The 5722-nt window shown below is 33.4% G+C and overlaps 1 long non-coding RNA gene across 1 annotated transcript; it reads right to left on the bottom strand.

The window, feature by feature from the left end:
* Window positions 1-3453: 3453 nt before the first annotated feature.
* LOC139867474 (uncharacterized) lies at window positions 3454-5106 on the bottom strand. Its single transcript, XR_011765849.1, has 3 exons — window positions 5007-5106; window positions 4771-4888; window positions 3454-4174 (listed from the first exon to the last, which is right to left on the bottom strand). It is a non-coding gene; the product is annotated as an uncharacterized lncRNA (long non-coding RNA).
* Window positions 5107-5722: the final 616 nt, after the last annotated feature.

Genomic DNA, 5722 nt, shown 5'->3' with positions numbered 1-5722 from the left:
TGCAAAATCCCGGGACCCGGATCCGACCATTCAGACCGATGGGGGAGAGGAAGAATGTGTTCGGAATACGTATTTATGTATGTTTGAGTGCTGAACCAATGTGATACATAACAACTAATATCCTCCACTCCGAAGTGTCGTGCTGATGCAATCACATGACCGCAGGGTATGCCTGATAATTTCCATTGACCACATGAACAAGTTCTATCTTGTAGATTAACCAACCCATTTTTTCGTCCATCATGTACCTCTATTAGATCATTTGTCGATGGAAATGCTCGCCATCTTCTTGATTTGTCCTTCCGTTGGCGCAAGGTGACCCTTGCGCCTTTGCGTATGGTGTACATATTAAAAGGTGGTTTTTGCTAATATATATTTACTTACAACTACTCCAATGGACATGTAACACATCACAAATTTATTTTCTTTATCGGTAACCAAATTGGTGATGGTCCCCGGGTTGTGGATCTTAAGGTTATGAAGGTAAATGGGAAGCATTCTAAAGGAGTCATCACTACTGCCACGTAACATCTCTATTGCTTGACACTTGGCCCTCCATGCTTGATTGTATGATACGCTCACTCTAAACCGATTAGCTACATCATCACGTATATCTTTTGGTTTATACTCTCGATTAGCAGCCTTGAACGAATCCATAAGAATACTACCCAACACCTTTTTAGTAGCATGTTTATTGTTTCCCATAATTTGTGTGCGTGAGCAAGTGTGTACGTCATGCAACTTTTTAACCATAAAGTTTTCAGTGTGTCTTATTTTGTATGCACTACATTTCCACTCACAATTTGGCAACACACATTTAGCGGTGTACCGAGATTTGTCTGACTTTACAGGCTTTATTTGAAAGTTTTCTTCAAGGCATTTTGTAAATAGCTGGTTTAGGAATTCTTCCTTGTTCGAAAACGTTTGACGAACTTTGACCAAATCAGATACCTGATACGTGGTTGGAATTGGGGTCGTAAATTCTGGGTTTTCTTCATCTTGCTGACTGTGTAGAGTTGGCATATTCCAGAATACATCTTGTTTTTCTTCATCTTCTTCATCTTCATCTTCCTCGTCACTTGCTTCATCCGATTCACTAGACCCAACAACAGGTATAAACGGGTTCTCTATTTTTTTTTATTTTACACACGTTCTCGGCGCCATGGTTGAAGAAGTCAAATTCTTCTGTGTTTGGAGGTGGTATTTCAGCCTGTTTTTCTTCCAAATAGTGTGTTTCGAGGTTTGGTTCGGAATTGTGTATTTCATCCTGTTCTTTTTGCAGATGGTGAGTTTGTTTGTTTGGTTGAGACTCGAGAATCCGGAGGTTTTGTTGGAGATGGTGTGTTTGTGGATTTTGTTGGGGCTGGTGTGTTTGTGAATTTTGTCCGGGTTGAAGCATTCTAACTTTGTCGACAACATAAATATCAATAGGCTCGTTTGTGACAGCGTGTTTTAAAAACTCAAAAAAATCTTCATGATCATCAGTAATATCAAAAATATGATTATTAACAATATATCTTAGCGAAACAGGTGCATTAGGTGGCAATTCAATTTTTTTGAGAATTTTCCTTAACAATACTCTTCGATTTATTGGTTTTTGTGGAGCAAGTGGTAGTTTTAATCTGGTTCTAAAACAGTCAAGAGGCAGATACATAGGTATGTTGTTAACAAATTCAAAATTACCCCCACAACATACATGAACAACAAATGCTTCATCATTACTACAGCTCATTAAGATACAAATTAGTGAAAAAATAGATAAAAGTTGGTACCTTAACGATGCTCTAATGACTTGATCTTTTTGAAAATGAAGTGAAATAAAATGATTAATCTGGAGTTCTAGCCTCATTAAATAGACAGGTACATAATCTTATCCGTAAAGGTACAAAGAATCCAAAAAAATCTTATCCAGAAATCAGGAAAAATCCATTCTGATAAGACGCAAGGCGCAAGGACGCAAGGACGCAAGTCCTTATCCTTGCGCCTTGCGTTTGAACGCAAAGGCGCAAGCCGCAAGGTCGCAAGGTCTAAAGATACTTGCGCCTTGCGCGGGCAAATTCTCAAAAAAAAAAAGGGGGGTTCCAGCTCAGAAAAGGCCAAAAAAATGGGTATTTTGGTGATTGACCCAATAAATAATACGGGTGATATATACATTGGACAAGAGTTATAACAGAAAAATGGAACGGATCAAATGATTAGAAGGGGTGCTTGTTAGCGAGAGGGCTCGGGTTTGATCCCGGGTTGTGACATTTTTTTTAGAAAAAGGAGAAGACATAGGGAAAACAGAATATTATGGGCTAAATAAAATTAAGTATGATTATACAATAGAAAAACAAAAACGGAGGAATGGTTAAGGATATTTTCGAGTTAGCGGGAGGTCGCGGATTCGAGCCGGGCTCATGGCAGATATTTTTTTTATAAAGCTTAATGAGGTAGTTACCTATTTATTATTATCATTTTTATTTATTATTATTATTATTATTATTATTATTATTATTATTATTATTATTATTATTGTTGTTGTTGTTATTATTATTATTGTTATTGTTACTAGCTTATAACCCGCGACTTCGCGGGATTTTGAGATAAAAGATTATAAAATTGGTTAGAGCTCTAAGAGTTGTATTTGAATTAACAATGAGTTGTAACTGAAACATAAGATAAATACGGAGTGATTATTCAAATCGATAATGTTATAAGATAACTATGAAGTGATTATACTATAATAATGTATTAGTTGGAATCCAAAATTGTTATAACTGAGATTGTTAAAGCAAGTTTTGGACTTCTTCCCGTAATGTTGCTTCGGAACAAAGACATCACTACCCGCATTGAGCTACATTTCAGTCTTTCATGCACTTCAAGATTTTTTTTTCTTATTAAAAAAAAAAAAAAAAAAAAAAAAAAAAAAAAAAAAGCAAGAATGGTTACAAGAACCTATCTTTACTATACATCAATGGATTTCAGTAGTAACCAACTCGAGAATAAAACAAAGGACATGACTAAAGGAACCAAGCTCTAAGAGCCTATGGGAAGAATTAATGTTCTCATAAGGGAAAGTTTGTATCATTATGGCCTACAAGACAATGTGGGTAGAGGTGAAAACTTTGACCCACAATAATGGTCAATCAGGGTTGTTTCATTTCTAGTTGAATGAGTTTAACGAAAACTTCTACTCAGTATGAAGGAAACGGTTCGAATGCCTTAAATGGATCAAACGGTTTAAAGCTACCCAAAAGTGATATAATTTAAATTACATATTTATAATCAAAGATTATTTGACCCACTCATTATGCCACACATTATAATATAAAATGTGGGTAGAGGTGAAAACTTTGACCCACTATAATGGCCAATCAGAGTTGTTTCATTTCTGTTTGAATGAGTTTAACGAAAAATACTACTCAGTATGAAGGTAACGGTTCAAATGCCTTAATTGGATCAAACGGTCTAAAGCTACCCAAAAGTGATCTAATATAGAAATCCTCAAATAATTTAAATTACATATTTATAATCAAAGACTATTTGACCCACTCATTATGCCATATGTGGACAGTATGAAACTCTCTGGGAAAAGGAAAAATGAAAGTGTGTTATGCTAACCAATAATCTTAAAATTATTGTTTGGCTCATTTAGAATGAAGGGTCAAATTCGTCAAGAGAAATATGGAAGCGGTATGAATTTGGATATAACTGTTGCTGCAAAAGTATAATATTCTCGAACAACCGCAGCTGACCCACTTGTTTAAGCTATATTGCAAAAAGTATAATATTCTCGAACAACCGCAACTGTTGCTGCAAAAATTATAATTCAAAGATTACATACAAGCTTAAGCTATAATGCATCATTGCAATCCTAACTTGGAAAGTATTTTTCCTCCATCGCGTTTATTAGCATCATCATTCATCATTTAAACCAATTGTTACTTAATGAAAGAATTAGACAATACCTTTCCCATAAGCTATGGAGATAAAGATGAATACATATAACCGTTGAAATGTGAGCCGATGGTTGATACACTGTATCACTAAATAAATGCAGATTCTTAAATGCAAAACGTCATTGGTATACTTCAAAATATGTTGCAAGACCTCTTCGATGATCGACTTCCAAGCAAGTTTGAAACTTTAAACTTGAAGTAGGACGAAGATGATGTTTGCAAATCCTAATAATCTATTTTGAAAAAAGGTTAGGAATATACTAAAGAGCTTAAGTTTCAACATATAGCAGGGGAAATATATTGCAATATATCAATAAGTTGTGAACTCGTGATTCTTAGGATCAAAAAGCATTATATATGTCCATGTTGACAACTGTTATTCATTCCACATTCACTTTTTTAGTCATACTGCAACAAAATCAGTTATATAATCATTCATTAATGTTAGAGGTGGCATAATCTGCTTACGTCTAGTTAGAACAGTAAATTTGGGTTTATATTTTGATCATTTATGCCAACAAAAATATAAATAATTAGTTCAGCATAAAAGAGTACGGGTATACAATCACCTAACCTAATCTACAAAGATTAAATTAGTTTTGGTCCCTTGTCCTGAAAATCTTTCTACCTGAATACAACAAAAGAACATAACAACATATGACGATGTGATTTTCGTAACTTTTTAATGTGATATATTAATTAATATAAATAAATAAAGAAGACTTCTAGTGTTTACTTGTAAATGGCAATGCAAACACACTTTTCATTAATACTTCGTGTTAATGTGATAAAGAAATTTAAAACACATTGTGTCAAAGAAGAGACAAACCTATCATCCTATGGATCAAGTTGTTCATCCACATCAAATGATGGTTGCAATCAAAGGTTGGAGAGACAAGTTTGTTTGCAATCAAAGGTTGGAAAGGCAAGTTTTCACCATGGCTGACCTACATATACGATTAAATTGCAAGCTTTTAATCATATCCATCAAAATTAAATGAGTTTTTAATAACCCAAATAAGAATATATAACACAAACATATATATGGAAAATTACATAACTTACTCATCAATGCATAATCTTGAAGTGAAAAATGAGTTGATCCATTATCATAACATCGCGACACATTTTCTATTACATGACCTTCTGTAATCAATAATCAAAAAATAAAAAATAACAACTTGTAAGTCAATAGAAAGATAATGAGTGGAATAGCTAAAAGAAAATTATCATGGTTTAAAGTTTAAACATAAACCCCAAAAGTAATTCTACGTTTTCTTTTTCTTTATTACTAAAAGATCAATCAAAATATAATTCAGAATTGTTATCACAAATGTTGTGAAAGGAAACAACCAATTTCTAATAAGATTGAACCGAATAATCATAACTACATCACAAAAGCAATGCACACGAAATTTTAACAAATAACCTTGTATGCTTTAGCATAAACCAAATAATTATTACGAAACTATCAACAATTCCGTACATGTTCAACAGAAATAAACAAACGCGATGAATTGGAAGCAACTTGTAGATTTACTGATCCAGCAAAGTGTTCGAGTAATCAATTACAAATACAGAAACTACTTTAGTGTAATGTTGAATTAAGAATATGACACGATATGAGAAATCTGTAAAAATTTGGTAAAGTTAAATAAAATTCATGAACCCTATTAAGAATTCGAAACAGATATATAAAAATTGTTATATACAAATATTGATAATAAGAATCAATACAGAAAGAACCCTAATTTGATGTTGAAGATGGCTATTACGTACCC

The sequence above is a fragment of the Rutidosis leptorrhynchoides genome, chromosome 9 (assembly GCF_046630445.1).
Source record: "Rutidosis leptorrhynchoides isolate AG116_Rl617_1_P2 chromosome 9, CSIRO_AGI_Rlap_v1, whole genome shotgun sequence".
Taxonomy (NCBI): Eukaryota; Viridiplantae; Streptophyta; class Magnoliopsida; order Asterales; family Asteraceae; genus Rutidosis; species Rutidosis leptorrhynchoides.
This window is presented reverse-complemented; position numbering and strand designations above follow the sequence as displayed.